The sequence below is a fragment of the Balaenoptera musculus genome, chromosome 19, assembly GCF_009873245.2.
Source record: "Balaenoptera musculus isolate JJ_BM4_2016_0621 chromosome 19, mBalMus1.pri.v3, whole genome shotgun sequence".
NCBI lineage: Eukaryota > Metazoa > Chordata > Mammalia > Artiodactyla > Balaenopteridae > Balaenoptera > Balaenoptera musculus.
Window position 1 is genome coordinate 17727573 of NC_045803.1, and position 18247 is coordinate 17745819.

The window sequence follows — 18247 nt, forward strand, 5'->3', positions numbered from 1 at the left end:
CTTTTCATGTGCTTCTTGGCTATCTGTATGTCTTCTTTGGAGAAATGTCTGTTTAGGTCTTCTGCCCATTTTTGGATTGGGTTGTTTTTTTTAATATTAAGCTGCATGAGCTGTTTATGTATTTTGGAGATTAATCCTTTGTCCGTTGATTCGTTTGCAAATATTTTCTCCCATTCTGAGGGTTGTCTTTTCATCTTCTTTGTAGTTTCCTTTGCAAAAGGAAAGCAAAAGCAAAAGCTTTTAAGTTTCATTAGGTCCCATTTGTTTATTTTTGTTTTTATTTCCATTACTCTAGGAGGTGGATCAAAAAAGATCTTGCTGTGGTTTATGTCAAAAAGTGTTTCTCATATGTTTTCCTCTAAGAGTTTTATAGTGCCTGGCCTTACATTTAGGTCTTTAATCCATTTTGAGTTTATTTTTGTGTATGGTGTTAGGAAGTGTTCTAATTTCATCCTTTTACATGTAGCTGTCCCATTTTCCCAGCACCATTTATTGAAGAGGCTGTCTTTTCTCCATTGTATATTTTTGCCTCCTTTGTCATAGATTAGGTGACCATAGGTATGTGGGTTTATCTCTGGGCTTTCTATCCTGTACCATTGATCTAGATTTCTGTTTTTGTGCCAGTACCATATTGTCTTGATTACTGTAGCTTTGTAGTATAATCTGCAGTCAGGGAGTCTGATTCCTCCAGCTCCGTTTTTTTTCCCTCAAGACTGCTTTGGCTCTTCAGGGTCTTTTGTGTCTCCATAAATATTTTAAGATTTTTTGTTCTAGTTCTGTAAAAAATGCCATTGGTAATTTGATAGGGATTGCATTGAATATGTAGACTGCTTTGGGTAGTATAGTCATTTTCACAATATTGATTCTTCCAATCCAAGAACATAGTATATCTCTCCATCTGTTTGTATCATCTTTAATTTCTTTCAGCAGTGTCTTATAGTTTTCTGCATACAGGTCTTTTGTTTCCCTACGTAGGTTTATTCCTAGGTATTTTATTCTTTTTGTTGCAATGGTAAATGGGAGTGTTTCCTTAATTTCTCTTTCAGATTTTTCATCATTAGTGCAAGTTGTATCCTGCAACTTTACCAAATTCATTGACTAGCTCTAGTAGTTTTCTGGTGGCATCTTTAGGATTCTCTATGTATAGTACCATGTCATCTGCAAACAGTGCCAGTTTTACTTCTTCTTTTCCAATTTGTATTCCTTTTATTTCTTTTTCTTCTCTGATTGCCATGGCTAGGACTTCCAAAACTATGTTGAATAATAGTGGTGAGAGTGGACATCCTTGTCTTGTTCCTGATCTTAGAGGAAATGCTTTCAGTTTTTCCCCATTGAGAATGATGTTTGCTGTGGGTTTGTCGTACATGGCCTTTATTATGTTGAATTACATTCCCTCTATACCCACTTGTTTGAGAGTTATCATAAATAGATGCTGAATTTTATCAAATGCTTTTTTAGCATCTACTGAGATGAGCATAGGTATATCCTTTGTTTTGTTAATGTGGTATATCACGTTCACTTGTGGATGTTGAACCATCTTGCATCTCTGGAATAAATCCCACTTGATCATGGTGTATGATCCTTTTAATGTACTGCTGAATTCAGTTTGCTAATATTCTGTTGAGGATTTTTGCATCTAGGTTCATCAGGGAGATTGGCCTATAGTTTTTTCTTCTGGTGTCTTTGTCTGGTTTTGGTATCAGGGTATTGCAGGTCTCATAAAATGTGTTTGGAAGCACTCCCTTCTCTTCAATTTTTCAGAAGAGTTTGAGAAGGAAGGGTATTAAAGGTTCTTTGAATGTTTGGAGGAATTCACCAGTGAAGTCATCTGGTCCTGGACTTTTGTTTGTTGAGAGGTTTTTGATTACTAATACAATCTCCTTATAGTAATCAGTCTATTCAGGTTACCTATTTCTTCATTTCTTCAGTCTTGGTAGATTGTATGTTTCTAGGAATTTGTCTATTTCTTCTAGGTTGTCAATTTGTTAGTGTATAATTGTTTGTAGTAATCTTGTATGATCCTTTTTATTTCTGTGGTATCAGTGGTAATGTCTCCACTTAAATTTCTGATTTTATTTAGAGTCCTCTCTTCCCCCCACCCTTGGTAAGTCTAGCTCAAGTTTTCCCGTTTTGTTTATCTTTTCAAAAATGTAGCTCTTAATTTCTTTTTAGTCAGTATTTTATTAATTTCCACTTTGATCATTGTTTTTTACTTTCCTTCACTACCTTTGGGCTTCATTTGTTCTTCTTTTTTTAGTTCCTTTAGGTGTAAAGCTAGATTGTTTATTTGAAATTGTTCTTGTTTCTTGTTTCTTGAGGTAGGCCTGTATTGCTATGAACTTCCCACTTAGACCTACTGTTGCTTCATCCCATAGATTCTGGTGTGTTGTATTTCTGTTTTGTCTCTAGGTATTTTTGAATTTCTCCTGTAAGTTGTTAAGTGATCCACTGGTTGTTAAGTAGCGTGTTGTTTAATCTCCAACATGCTGTTTTTGTGGTTTTTCCAGTTTTTATCTTGTATTTAATTTCTAGTTTGATACCACTGTGGTCAGAATAGCTGCTTGATTTGATTTCAGTCTTCTTGACTGAGACTTGTTTTGTGGCCTAACATTTGATAACTTCTCGAGAATGTTCTGTGCGTACCTGAGAAGAATGTGTATTCTGCTGCTTTTGGATGGAGAGTTCTGTATATATCTATTAAGTCACATGTCATTTAAGGTCAATTTTTTGTTTCTTTATATTATTTATTTATGTATTTATTTATTTATTTTTGGGGGGGGTCAGTGTTTTCTTATTCATTTTGTGTCTGGATGATCTGTACATTGCTGCAATTGGGGTATTAAAATCCCCTACTATTATTGGATTGCTTTTGATTTCTCCCTATAGGTCCATTAACATTTGCTTTATATATTTTGGTGCTCCTATGTTGGGTGCATATATGTTTATAAATGTTATATCTTCTCGCTGGACTGACCCTTTTATCATTATGTAGTGCCCTTCTTTGTCTTTTATTACAGTCTTTGTTCTGAAGTCTATTTCTGTCTGCTATGAACACAGCTACACCAGCTTTCTTTTGGTTTCAATTTGCATAGAATATCTCTCTTCATTCCTTCACATTCAGTCTATGTGTGTCCTTACTTCTAAAGTGAGTCTCTTGTAGGTAGCACATGAATGGGTCTTTCTTTACTATTCATTCAGCCACTTTGTCTTTTTTTTAATAAATTTACTTATTTATTTATTTTTGGCTGCGTTGGGTCTTCATTGCTGCACATGGGCTTTCTCTAGTTGTGGCGAGCGGGGGCTACTCTTCATTGCAGTGTGCGTAATTCTCATTGTGGTGGCTTCTCTTGTTGCAGAGCACGGGGTCTAGGCGCACGGGCTTCAGTAGTTGTGGCTCACAGGCTCTAGAGTGCAGGCTCAGTAGTTGTGGCACATAGGCTTAGTTGCTCCTTGGCATGTGGGATCCGGTCGAACCCGTGTCCCCTGCAGGCGGATTCTTAACACTGCACCAGAAGGGAAGTCCTCACTTTATGTCTTTTCATTGGCAGATTTACTCCATTTACATTTGAAGTAATTATTGATAGGTATGTACTTATTGTTGTCTTGTTCATTGTTTTCTGGTTGCTTTTGTAGTTCCTCTCTTCTTCTTTTCTTCTTTCTTCTTTTGTGGTTTTGGTTTTCTTTCGTGTTATGTTTAGATTCCTTTTTCATTTTCTTTTGTATGTTTACTATAAGTTTTTTCTTTATGGTTACTGTGAGGTTCACATATAACGTCCTATGTAGTAGGATAAGTTGATAGCAATATAAGTTTACACAGATTCCAAGGCTTTACATTTTTACCCCCCACCCTCACGTTTTATATTTTTGATAACACCTTTTATATCTTTTTATTTTGTGTTTCCCTTAAGTAATTACTGTAATTTTAGTTAATTTTACTATTTTTTTCTTTTAACCTTCATACTTGCTTTATAAGTGACTGATCCACTACCTTTACTATATACTTGCCTTTTCCAATAAGATTTTTTACTTTCATAAGTTTTCTTATTATTAGTGTTTTTTTCTGTTCAGCTTAGATAAGTCCGTTAACATTTCTTGTAAGGCTGGTTTAATTGTGATGAACTTTTTGCTTTTGCTTATCTGTAAAACTCTTATTAATCTGTCCATCAGTTCTGAATGGTAACCTTGCCTTGGTTGGAAAATTTTTCCTTTCAGTACTTTGAATCTGTCATGCCACTCCCTTCTGCCCTATAAAGTTTCTGACGAAAAATCTGATAACCTTATGGGGTTTCTCTTGTACATAGTAAGTTGTTTTTTTTTCTTGCTGATTTTAAGATCACTGTATAACTTTACCACTTTGTAACTAAAATGTGTCTTGGTGTGGTTCTCTTTGGGTTCATCTTATTTGGAGTTCTCTGGGCTTCCTGGACCTGAATTTGTTTCCCACCCAGATTAGGGAAGTTTTCAGCCATTATATCTTCAATTAACTTTTCAGGTTCTTTCTCTCTTCTTGTTGTGGAACCCCTATAATGCAAATGTTATTCTGTTTGATGTTGTCCCAGAGGTTCCTTAAGCTGTCTTTGATTTTTAAAATTCTATTTTCATTTTGCTACACTGTCTGGGTGATTTCCATTGCTTTGTCTTCCAGCTCACTGATTTGTTCTTCTTCATCCAGTCTGCTACTGAACCCCTCAAGTGTATTTTTCAGTTCAGTAATAACTTCTGCTTGGGCTTTTTTTTTAATTTTTAAAAATGTTTTGACTGCACCATGCAGCATGTGGGATCTCAGTTCCAGGGATCAAACCCGTGCCTCCTGCATTGGAAGCATGAAGTCTTAACCACTGGACCACCCCAGACTGGAAGTCCCTGGACTTTTTCTATCACTTTGTTGTTCTTTCTGTCCCTTCTTTTCCTGAGTTCAGTGAGCATGCAGTACAGGTAAGGCAGGGCACCGTGCACTAACCCAGCTCAATTTTGGCACAGCTTCTACACTGTGGGGTGGGCAGGTCTTAAGGCATTCTCCCAATCTGGTTGTAGCACTGCTGCTGTATGGGATGGGCATGGCACGAAGCACTCACCCAGGTCAGTTGTATGGGGTGGGCATGGCACAAGGCACTCACCCAGGCCAGTTGAGGCACAACTGCTGCACCAGGAGGACCAAGCATGATACACTCACCTGGCCATTTATGGTGAAGCTGCCATCGGGGATGGGCTGGGTGCAGGGTGTTGGCCCAGCCAAACTGCAGTGCATCTTCTGTGCAGGGAGGGTGGGGTATAGTGTACTTGCCCAACTTGGTTGTGGTGAAGCTGCTGCACAGGACGGGTGGGGTTCAGGGCGTTTTCATGGCTAGGTTGCAACACAGCTGCTGTGCAGGGTGGGCAGGGCCTTGGGACACTCACCTAGCTGGGTTGCAATGCAGGGTGGGCGGAGCACATCCACAAGTGCTAGCAGGCTAGAGGGAGCACACCAAAAACGGCACCCACTACCTCCATCACCAGCAAGTTAGAATGAAATTGCAAAAATGGTGCCTGCCACTGTTGTCCTTGGAGAAAGTCCCAGCAGGTTCCTGACTCTCCAGCAACCACTTTAAGATCAGTAAGTGGGTCTCCCTAGCTTATGGTCTAGGCACTCTTCAAATTTTGGCTCTTGCATTGGCTCTCATGACAAATTGGTCTCTGCACAAGCCCTTTAAGAGCAGTTCCTCCATTCCCTACAGTTCTATGGTTCTCCTAGACTTAGTCCCCATTGATTTTCAAAACCAGGCATTTGAGGGGGAGGGGGCTTATCTTTCCAGTGCCAGACTCAAGGGTGAGGGTGCCTGATGTGGGGTTCAATCCCTTCACTTCTCAGGGGAAATTTCCATATTTTGGGGATCCCTCCTGATTGTAGGTCACTGCTTCTGGGGTGGAGTCCCAGGCGAGACTTTGTCTCTGCCTCTCCTATCCATCTCAATGTGTCTCTTTTATGGAGGCACTGTCCATCTAGTTCTCAGGTCCTTTTCAGAGGAAATTTATTCCATGTGTAGCTGTAAATTTATTACCTATGAGAGGAGGTGAGTTCAGGATCTTCCTATGCTGACATCTTGAACCCCTCTCTCGATGCAGGAGTTTATTGCTATGAACTTTCATCTTAGAACTGTTTTTGTTGCATCCCATACGTTTTGGTATGTTGTATTTCCATTTTTATTTTTTTCACAAGAATTTTCTAACTTCTCTTGATTTCTTCTTTGACCCACTGATTGTTCAGTAGCATGATTTAAAATTTCCACATATTTGTGAATTTCCCAGTTTTCTTCTTGTAATTTCTTTGTTTCAGACCACTGTGGTCAGAAAAGATACCTGACATGATTTCAATCTTCTTAAATTTATTGACTTGTTTTGTGACCTAAAATATGATATATCCTGGAGAATGTTCCGTGTGTGCTTGAGAAGAATGTATATTCTATTGCTTTTGGATGGAATGTACTGTATTTGTCTGTAACGTCCATTTGGCCTAAAGTGGCATTTAAGGACCATGTTTCCTTTTTGATTTTCTGTCTCAATGAACTATCCATTTATAAAAGTGGGATATTAAAATCTCTTACTATTACTGCATTGCTTATATATCTAGGTGCTCTTATGTTCAGTCCATAAATATTTACAAATGTGATATTCTTCTGTTGGACTGACCCTTTTATCATTATGTAATTACCTTCTTTGTCTCTTATTACAGTCTTTCTCTTAAAGTCTATTTTGTCATATATAAGAAAAGCTACTCCAGCTTTGTTTTGGTTTCCATTTGCATGAACTGTCTTTTTCCATTCCTTTACTTTCAGTCTTGTTTGTGTCCTTACAACTGAAGTGAGTCTCCTGTAGGCAGCATATAGATGGGTCTTGTTTTTTTAACCATTCAGCCAGTCTATTTTTATTTTCAGGATTTAGTCCATTTGCGTTTAAAGTAATTATTGATATGTATGTATTTGTTGTCATTTTGTTAACTGTTTTCTGGCTGTTTTGTAATGCCTTGTTCCTTTCTATTTCTCTGCTCTCTTCACTTGTGATTTGATAATTTTCTGCAGCTGTGTGCAATTATTGCTTTCTCTTTATTTACTATGAATTTTTGCTTTATAGTTTAAGTGAGGCTTATATGAAACAACTTATATATCAGTATATCTGAAGTTGAAAATTATTTAAGTTTGAATGCATTCTAAAGCTCTACATTTTTACTCTCCCTCCCACATTTTGCTTTTGATGTCACAATTTATATCTTTTTATCTTGTGTATCTATTCACAAATTATTGTAGTTATAGTTATTTTTCCTACTTTTGTCTTTTAACTTTCATACTAGCTTTATAAGTGACTGACCCACTACCTTAACAACATTATTCTGAATTTTACACTATATTTACCTGTATCAGTGAGACTTATACCTTCAAATATTTAACTGTTACTAATTAGAACCCTTTCATTTTTAAAAAGTCCCTTTAGCATTTCTTGTAAGGCCAGTCTAGGGGTGATAAACTCCTTTAGCTTTTACTTGTCTGCAGGACAATTCTGGAGGACAACTTTGACTCATATTGTAGAGTATTGTTGGTTAGCAGTCTTTCAGTACTTTGTATATATTGTGTCATTCATTCCCTCCTGGCCTGCAAACTTTCTGATGAAAAATCTGATAATCTTATGGGAGTTCACCTGTATGTAACAAGTTGTTTTTCTATTGTTGCTTTTAAGACTCTCTCCTTGTCTTTAACTTTTGACACATATTATAATGTGTCTTGGTGTGGGTCTCTTTCAGTTCTTCTTATATGGAACTCTCTGGGCTTCTTGAATCTGAATGTCTGTTTCCTTCCCCAGGTTAGGGAAGTTTTCAGCCATTATTACTTCAAGTAAGTTTTTTTGCCCTTTTCTCTCTCTTCTCCTTCTGGGATTCCCCATAATGCAAATTTGGTCTTCTTGATGTTGTTCCATAAGCTTCTTAAATTGTCTTCACTCTTTTTCATTCTTTTTTCTTTCTGATGTGCTGACTGGGTGAGTTCCACTGCCTTGTCTTCAAATTCATTAATCCTTTCTTCTGCTTCATCTAGTCTGCTATTGAACCCCTTTATTGTATTTTCAGTTCAGTTACTGTATTCTTGAGCTCTGTGACTCTTGTTTGGTACTTTCTTATATTTCCTATCTATCTTTGTTGAAATTCTCTTTATCTACTCTTCTCCTGAGCTCAGTGGACATTGCTATGACCATTATTTTGAACTCTTTATCATGTAAAGCACTTATCTCTGTTTCATTAAGATCTTTTCTGAGATTTTATCTTGATCTTTCATTGGGAATATATTCCTCTGTTTATTCATTTTCCTTGACTCTCTACGTGTTTCTCTGCATTAGATAAAACCGCCACCTCTCTCAGTCTTGAAGGAGTTATCTTGTGGAGGGGATGAGGCTTATCATCCAACCCTGCCCTAGTTCTTTGCTCTCTCAAACCTTTGTGGTTGTCCAAGCAATCTACTTCATTTTTAGTGGCTTCCAGTAGTTGAGGGTGTGCCAATACCTATCTGAGTCCCAAACGGGAGGATCTCAGTCAGCACCTAGATTCAGGCTGACTGGAAGCCAGACTCTCACATAGCAGCCTTTAAAGTTTGGAAATATACCTCTTTCAAAGGAATACTAGAGATGGGTATTTCTGTCTGCTCCCTCTGCACTGAGCCTGGAGTGACAGCCAGTTAAGAACTGTTTCTGTGCTACCATCCCATCAAACTCATGAACACAAGCCCTGCTAGCCACCAGAGCCAGGCAATCATGGTACATCCCTGTGTGGCAGCCACAAAAACCGGGACACCAGATGTGTCTACAAGCTCCCCACAGGGAGATACCAGCATTCTAGAGTGCAGCAGAGGAAGAGCATGAAGATAGCACCCATCTTCTGAGGTTTCTGGAGAGGACTATAGTCAGCCCTTAGATTTGGGTTTAATTAGAAGCCTTCCCCTTAGGCCACAGCTATGAAGATAAGCTAATAGGCCTCTTTCACAGAAAGACTAGGCTCCTCAGTCTGCTGCATCTCTGCTGTGCCCTAGGGGTGGCAGCTGATTAAGAACTCTTTCTGTTCATTACAGTCCTGTGGGACCTGAAGCATAAGCCCTTCCAGTGCCAAGCGATCTAGAAATGTCCTCTGGGCTGCAGCCACAAAAATCAGGGTGCCAGATAAGTGTACAAGTTCCTTACCAGGAGATACCAGCAAGCTGGGGTGAGTCAGAGGGAGAGCACAAAGATGCTTCCACTGGCCTCTATTTTTAGAGTATTTCAGTAGGCCCTTAGATGTGTGTTAAATTAGATGCCTGCTCCTCAGGCCAATGCCTTAAGTAAATAAGCCTCTTTCACAGAAAGTCTGTCCACTTTTCAGTCAGCTTCTTCTGCCATGGGCCCTGGGTGGGTGAGTCCATACTTGCAAGCCCTTTATAAACTGTTTCTTGGCTTGCATTGTGGGTCTCATGGACACAAGCCCCATTGGCTTTTGAAGCTAGTTGTTTTGGGGGCTTATCTTTCAGGTGCAGGTCTTAAAAGCTGGGGTGTCAGATGTGTTGTTCAAATCTTTCTCTCCTCAAGGAAAAGCTCAAGGTTTTGAGTTCCCTCCCAATTGTGAGTCACCATGCTGGGGGTGGGGTTTATAGCAAGATTGTGTCTCAGCCTCTACTACCCACTTTCATATGGATATTTTCTCTTTCACTCAATGTGTAGGAGCTGCTCAGGTAGTTTGGGGTTTTTTTTTCAGAGGAAATTGTTTCATACTTAGCTGAAGATTTGGTGTGTCTGTGGGAGGAGATGAGTTCACAATCCTCCTACATTGCCATGTTGAACCTCCCACTAGACATATTTTTTAAAATATCCACTATGTCTCATTATCCCAATTAGAACAAGTAGATTCTAAAATTCATTTGGAGGTCCATGCAGTGGAAGGAGCTCCCAGGAATGGCTGCTGCCAGAGTCTATGTCCCCAGGGTGAGCTGCAGCCACCTCCTGCCTCTCTAGGAGACTCTCCAAGACCAGCAGATACAAGGAAATTTTTTTAAAAGATTTACAGCACTTTGTAAATTATACCTAGGTAAGCAGAATTGAATCATTTATCTTTTTCTCCCTACCTGATCCATCCAGAATTCAGAAACTCTCAGGAACAAAATCTCTACTCCCAGAGGAAGATATCAAGTAAGATGTCAGCCTTCACACACATCCACAGTTCTCAAAGTTTTAATGGAATTTCCTGGATTAGGAAAAGAAAAGGACTCCTTTTGCCCAAGTCAAGGAAACTTCTGTGGTGACAACTGAGGTGCCAGCTAGTTTTGCTATGCTCAAAGCTGAACTCCTCTCTCTGCCTATTTTTGAAAAAGGCCTGAGTCTGAGCTACGACAGAGTCTCTGGACTTCCTGGCAGATGGACTGACCTGCACCCTCCCATCCCGCCAGATCCCTTGTACAAAGACCTCAACCTTAAGAGTTCTTTTACCTTATCCAGAAAATAAACAAACAATATCCCCTTCCCCTAATACCAAATAAACAAACAGAAAAATTAAAATAAAAAATAAAATAAAACTCATATGGCAATGCAAAGGATTCAGAATAGCCAGAAGAAATTTGAAAAAGAAGTACAAAGTTGAAGGACTGCATTACATGATTTCAAGACATATTATAAAATTATATTAAGACTAAGATATTTGCAAAAATATAGATGAAAAAAGTATAGAAAAATAGTAGGACATATAAGAGCAACTGATTTTTGAGAAATGTGTAAAGGCAATTTAGTGGAGAAAAGATAGTTCTTTCAACCAATGTTGTGAAACAACTGAATACCTTTTTTTTTTTTTAAAAGAACTCTGACTCCAAACCTCACACAGTGCATTATAATTAACTCAAAATGGATTATAAACCTAAAACTGAAAACCTCCATTAGGAAGCAAAGGAGAGAATCTTCTTACCATGGGTTAGACAAAGACTTTTTACATACAATCCAAACACATGTTCAATAAAACGAAAAAAACAATATATTGGACTTTATTTTATCAACATTACAACTCTCTGCCATAGGAAAAACTGTTAAGAGAATGAAAAATCAAGCCACAGGCTAGAAAACTGTATTGGCAAATCTCATACCTAATTAAGGACTTGAATCTAGAATTTAAGAAATCTGAAAAATCAGTAATATATCAGAAAAAGATTTTAATAGGCAAAAGATCTGAACAGACACTTAACCAAAGAAAATAGAGGGATGGTAGGTAGTAAGCGCATGTAAAAATTCTAAACACTGGCCATTAGGGAAATACAAAATAAAGTCACAGAGAAATACCACTACACACCTAAGGAAAATGGCTACAATTAAAAACACTGACCACACCAAGTGCTGGTAAGCATATAGAGCAAATAAAACTCTCATACACTGCGGGTGGGAATGTAAAATGGTATAACCACCTTGGAACACAGTTTGTCAGTTCATAAAGAGATACACATCCACTTACTCTTTGACTCAGTGTATTTATCATGTTCTTTATTTTCTGTATTTTTTGATATCTTAAAAAGCTTGCTGGAGAGACCACCCCTCCCAGGACTGTCCCATTCTTGAGACAGCAAAGGGTTTAGCCAGAAGTACGTCTCTAATACACAAACCAACCGATCCAAATTATAGCCCCAACCACCAACTAAGTCACACACAAAGCCAATATTTCCGCTGCCCTAAATCAACACAAGGCCAGGTACCAGACAATCTGAGACCAGTTCTCTAGTCCAAAACCTGCTGTCATTATTCAAACTAGCCAATCCTAAGCTGTTTACTCTGCCTTGCTTCTCCCACGAAAACCCTAATAAAGGCTGTGGCCTCTGCCTTCCCCTCACTCTTTTCTGCCTCCTGACCAACAGTGGTGATCTCCACGTAGCCCTATGTGCCCTTTCCCTTGGGAAATGTAATAAAATCTTCTTTCAATGGTATTAACATCTCTGTGTTAGCACTCAGTCACTGCATAAATTAAAATGCTGTGGGCACAAATGAGGCATTCAAGCCTTTTACTCCTAAGTACTGGAACATGAACAAAAAAAAAAGAACAAAGAGCATCACTCATCATCCAGTTACACAGGGGTTAAGCCACAACCCACTGCAGTCACCACCAACAGTGTACCTTGAGGGGAATTCAGGATGAAAAAACAGAATGAGTCACTCTGTGCTTTGGATAAATGGGCCCCTAGATAATTAGATGCATATCTCAGGAAGAACTTTAGTGACCCCAGATTCTTGCATCGTCTCATACATAGAAAAGCACTAAAATCATTAACTTGAGATATCTGTTCTTTGTGATTAGCAGTAATCTTTTACCAAGATGTATGCTTGACTACACGTATTTCCTAGCCAAAAAATTCATATATATACTGGCTCCTCCCCTACGTTTTTGGAGCAGTTCCTCAGAGCTGTCTCCTGGGCTATAATCCTCAGTAAGACCCTGAATAAAACTTAAACTCACAACCTTTATGTTGTGTTTTTCTTTAAGTTGACAAACCCAAGAGAAAGCCTAGTACATGAATGTCCATAGCGGCTTTATTTGCAGTAACTCCAAACTAGTATCAGTCCAAATGTCCATTAAAAGATGAATAGAAAAACAAATTGTGATATATCCATACAAGTAAATACTACTCTCTAATGAAGCAAATAAAGTACCCATACATGCAACATGGAGAAATCTGAAAATAATTATGATGTGTGGAGGAAAAAAAGGCAAAAAAGAGTAAACATCTTGTTATTTATTCCATTTATACAAAATTCTAGAATTGGAAGTTTTTAGTGAAAGACATGAGAATGGGGAGCTAGGGAGGGAGGACAGGAGGGATTATAAAGGAGGATAAGGTAACTTGGAGAGTGATGAATTTGTTAAATATCATTAAATCATATATGTATATGCCCATAAATATGACAAAACATCACATTTTACACTTTAAATGTACACAGTTTACTGCCCATCAATTATATCTCAATCGAGCTTTCAAAAAATCTGGATCTCCTGCTTCTCTTGAAAAACTGGAATATTTGACAAACATATTGACTTGACCATAACTATTCTCAACCCTCTGGTAGGACACCTCTACTTCAATGGAAGGAAAGAATAGCAAGCAATAAAGACTGTGAGTCACAAAAGTCACATTCTTGGACTACAATATCTCTCTTCTCTCAGTCTCCATTTTCTTGCCTGTCTAACAGTGGCTTTGAGGTAAACAGCCCAAGTAGCCCCAGGAATCCAGAAAGCTTTATTATTTGCTCTGCCAGTGACCTTGTCCATAGAAGAAACGTAAATCTAGAAGTCCTGAGAATATCTATACATGCTCATCCCTCACAGCTTTAGTGAGCAGAATATTTCTGGAAGCACTACAGATGGGGTACATCCTCTTTAGCTCGCTCCCCCCCAACTCTAATCACACCCAGTGTGTGAATGTAATTATGCCTCCAATGGCCTTAGACCACTCATGATTTCCTCCAGGGAAGGGGTGGGTACAGAGGTCTGCCTTCCCTGGGCACACTGGGTAACCTGATGCACATTAGCCAGCAGGCAGAGGCGAGATGGCTTCTGCCACAGGTACTGGCAGTGATTTAACTCAGGCAAGGGCCTTGAGCAGGCCAAACTGCAATACAGGTCCTGAGAGCTTCCCACATAACCGGCACTCATACGAAATCTCCCCACTGTGGATGTTCAGATGTATGAGATACAACTTTTGGTTGATGGCTACTTTATAAAGACTACTCTCAGAACTTCTCCCTGGTGTCATTCCCGTTGACCAAGGAGAGAGCAAACACCCTGCACTGCAGAGGCCTCTCTCCAGTTTGAACTTTCTGGTAACAAATGAGGAAAGGCCATTAGCTTAAGGCTTTTCTACAATGTGACTTCTCTGATGTTTAATGAGGCTGGACTTGTGGCTAAAGAATGTCCCACATTCACTGCATTCATAAGGCCATTCTCCAGTGTATAGTCTCTGGTGTTGAACAAGTGTGTGTTTGCTGCTATAGGCTTTCCCACATTTGCTGCATTCATAAGGCCTTTCTCCAGTGTTTTTTTATGCCAAACAAGGTGGGTGCTTCTGCTGTAGGTTTTCCCACATTCCCTGCACTTATAAAGGCCTTTCTCCAGTGTGAACTTTCTTGTGCCAAACAAGGTGGGAACTTCTGCTGTAGGCTTTCCCACATTCACTGCGCCCGTAAGGCCTTACACCCATGTGAACTCTATGGTGTACCATAAGTCTAGAGTTGTGCCTAAAGAATTTTCCACATTAAATGCACTGATAAGGTCTTTCTCCAGAGTTAACTCTTTGGTGTTCAACGAGCCTATTTTTGTGGCTAAAGGCTTTCCCACATTCACCTATAATGCCCTTCTCCATTGTGAAAAGTATCCCTGCATTCAGTGCTTCTAGGTGAATTCCCCTTGCTGTGAGTGGTCTGGTGCTGGAGAAGGCCCAAGGTGGGCAGGAGGTCCTTCCTACCATCCCCATACATAAAGGGATTCTCTGACATGTGGACTCTGCAATTCTTAACAAACAAAAGCCAGTCCTCAACCCTTCTGAGGTGTTTCTCTCCACTGTGCTGCTTCTGTTGCTGGTGAATGCTTATACCAGAGTTGTTTCACACATGCTGCACATATGTGCAGTTTCTGCCTGGGGTATATTCCCTGCTGCTCAGCCAGGTACAAAATGTCTTTCAAGACTGGGCCACACATCGCACAAGGGTAGGCCTTCTGGGTGGTTGGACCTGCCTTGGGAGTCCTGAGTTGTAACACGCCTTGAGAAAGTGCCTCCTCATCCTTCATTCAAAACCAACAATCTGAAAGCATGCAGCCTCTGGTGGGAGGGGGCAGCCCTATCACAAATGTACTTCTTACAAACCCAGGAATTAGTACATAGGACTGTTGGGAGGACAAAGGGGCTGAAGTGATGTAACAAAGGGTCTGCTGTGCAGTTCTGAGCCTGGCAAGATCATACAATGGGGAGGTCTACTACGGGCAAGGAAACAGGTGGGATGCAGTACAGGAAGGAGAAGCTGGGTCTCCCAACTCACTTCTCTGCAAATGGCTTTCAGCAGGGGCTTGTCTGCTAGTGACATGAGCACTGAACAAAAGGGGAAATCAACTGCAACCAAGTAGCTGGTGTTCATGTACTGCTTAGAATATGTGTACATCTCACCAATACATTATGTGTAGCTCAATGCTGGAGAGCCCTTCCGAGGGAGCAGTGGAGAGGAACAGGGGAGACCTGAAGGCCAGACAGGCATGGATTAGCCCTGGCCAGAAGTCAGAATAGAAATGATAAAGGGGCAAATTGTCAAGAATGGAGATTAGGGGCTTCCCTGGTGGCGCAGTGGTTGAGAATCTGCCTGCCAATGAAGGGGACACGGGTTCGAGCCCTGGTCTGGGAAGATCCCACATGCCGCGGAGGAACTGGGCCCGTGAGCCACAACTACTGAGCCTGAGCGTCTGGAGCCTCTGCTCCGCAACAAGAGAGGCCGCGATAGTGACAGGCCCGTGCACCGCGATGAAGAGTGGCCCCCACTCGCCGCAACTGGAGAAAGCCCTCACACAGAAACGAAGACCCAACACAGCCAAAAATAAACATAATAAATAAATAATAAATAAAAATTAAAAAAAAAAAAAAAAAAGAATGGAGATTAAAAGATAGAAGTAAATTATGGCCCCTGACCTTGGCATGAAAACAACAATGGGCACTAGAGAGGTTCCTGGTATGATGTGAACCCAGTCCTGACATGGAGCCATCCCTCAGGTCCCACCTCCCAAGGCCAGTCCCCTTCCAGGGCCCTCTTGCTATGGCTGGAGTCAGGCCTGCCCCGTCAGGCACCCACATCTCTCCCTGCAACTCCAGGTGGGCAACAACATGGAACCTGGAAGACGCAAGTCCTAAGTGAAAGACAAGGCAGGTGAGTAGACAGCACTGGTGCAGAGCAACCCACCCCATGACCACAGGAAAAAAAACTAATGTTACAGAAAGAACCTTGGAGGAGTATCTTATAGGAATAGCCCAGTGGTCCCCACAAGTAATGACCATGTTGGTGCCTGCAATTCCTGGCACAGTCAGGCATGAGAAAATGCCAGCTGGAGGGAAGGGGGCAGAACTGGGGCAGAGAGTTGCAATATATCTGGACAGTCACTCTGCCAGGGTGACCAAGTCTTTGGGATCCACTGGTTTCATTGCAGACTTCCTACTCCCATATCCTTCCCTGAAAGGCTTCAGGGATGCTGAAGGGTTGCTTGGGAGAGGATGAGAAAGTACACTCAGCCAAGCCTGGCACCCACAGCACCTATGAAAGAAAACACAGGAAGGGAGCAATGTCCACAGTCTGGCTGTGTGAAGGAAAGAGTGGCCCCTGGAGAAACAAGGAAGGAAAGAACCCAGTCAAAGACACTCAGTTGAGTGTGAAGGACTTACCCAGTGAGGTTACAAGTGCAAAATTCTCCAACATCACATCATGGTACAGGAGTCTCTGAGTCCCATCAAGAAGCTCCCACTCCTCCTGAGACAAGTCCACAGCCACATCCTCAAAGGTTACAGTGCCCTACCATGATGGGGCAGGCAACGTCCTTGAGCAGCCTCTCTCACCAGGACCCTCAGTCCCCCAAACATCCACTCCCTGCCCCCACTCCTCTCCAGCTCCAAAACTCGGGATATACAAGGCCCAGATGCCACTGGTGCCAGGATTCTCCTCTTTCCTATTGATCAATGTGCCATCCCACATCCACGATAGGCATGTGGGCAAATAAATAAATGCCATCCAAGCACTGGGCATGGCATGAAAGTCTCCACCTCCACTCTTGCCAGCAAGTTCCCCAAGGGTTCCCAGATACACCAAACATGGGCTCAGTTTTCTTCCTTTAAGCTGCCGGGAGCAAGTCCCTGGGACCTTCAGTTCTCGCTCTCTCCACTGAGCACATCACTCCATTGACAACACCTCCCCCACATTTCCAACCCCCCACCACCACTGCTACCTCCTCCACCTCAGCCCACACCAAAGGCATCTCCCTGGCCTCCCCACATGCCACTCTGCACAAGGCATCTGGAGAGTGCTTGCCAAACGCAGTTACGATCCATCCTGCCCCAGAGCCCTGATGGCCCACACTGGCAGGGGAAGCCCCTAGCCCTGCTTTAAAGGCCTCTCCACCATGCCCTTCCCTTGCTTCAGCTTCAGCCACCTAGAACCACATGCAGGTGCCACATACTTTAAGTTCTCTTTACTGCTGTGTTACACATGCTGTCCCTTCACCAGTCTCGGCCTTCCTCTTTCCATTCAAGCCTCATTCAAAACCCAGAACCTCCCATCCCCCAGCCCAGGCCTAGCTACTCTCCCAGCTGACCCATTTGCCCCTGAGCTTATCTGCCAGCCTGAGCGAAACCCTGCAGGCCTCACCAAAGGTCACCACAAAACTCTAGCGTGCTTTTAGAGGGGGGAGTAGCCCTTGGCCTCACTGCCATCTCACCTCCATTACTGCTATGCTCCCACATCCACCTCATGTGCACTCCCCCTTGGAAGCCTTGGTCCCCTACAGACCCACCTCTCCCCCACACCCACCTCCTCCCACACGGCCGCTACTCTCCCTCATCTGCCTTTGTGATGTGCACCAGCCCCATTCACGTGCTCAAGAGAGAGGCCCAGTCCTCCAATCTGGCCCTCCTCTTCCTTGTCCCCTAACAACACTGTCACCATGATCTGAAGACTCCCCCTCCTAAATGACTCACAGCTCCACCCCAGTCCACACACAGGCCACCAGCTTGTGGTGTCTCCAACCTGAATCCTTCCCCTGAAATCCAGACCTATGTCCAGCTGTCCACTCAATGCCTCCACCTGAGGGGGGGGGGGGGGGTCTCTGCATCTCAGACTCAACATGGCCAAAATCTAACTCCTAATATTCCCTCTTGAAAATTACGCCTACAAGTGATTTCCCCATTCCAGTTAATGGCATCTCCTTCCTTCCAGCTACAAAGGCCAAAACTTAGACAACGCCCCTCTCTAGTCAGAAAGTTTTGTTGGACCTACTTTAAAAACAAATCCACAAACCCCCATCCACAGCCACTACCCTGATCCAGCCACCAACCTGGTCCAGCTGTCACCACACTCATCTGGAGTACTGCAGAAGCCTCCCTCGCTCCTACTGTCTGCTCTCCACTCTGCGACCAGAGAAAGTCTGTTTAGACCTGATTCAGACCCTCTTCTACTCCAAAACTTCCATGGCTCCCAGTGTCCCCAGAATAGAGGCACA

At 41.8% G+C, this 18247-nt stretch overlaps 2 protein-coding genes across 3 annotated transcripts in view; one reads left to right on the forward strand and one right to left on the reverse strand.

Moving 5' to 3' along the window:
* ZNF181 (zinc finger protein 181) overlaps positions 1–18247 on the reverse strand; it is an 86960-nt gene that overhangs the window by 66570 nt on the left and 2143 nt on the right. For both annotated transcript variants that reach the window (XM_036832430.1, XM_036832433.1), the window contains exon 2: positions 16422–16548. The gene's annotated coding sequence lies outside the window, so the exon portion shown is untranslated. The remainder of the gene's footprint in view (positions 1–16421; positions 16549–18247) is intronic.
* The window catches only part of LOC118884682 (major allergen I polypeptide chain 1-like), a 91006-nt gene that overhangs the window by 57362 nt on the left and 15397 nt on the right, over positions 1–18247 (forward strand). The gene's annotated exons all lie outside the window — the stretch shown is intronic.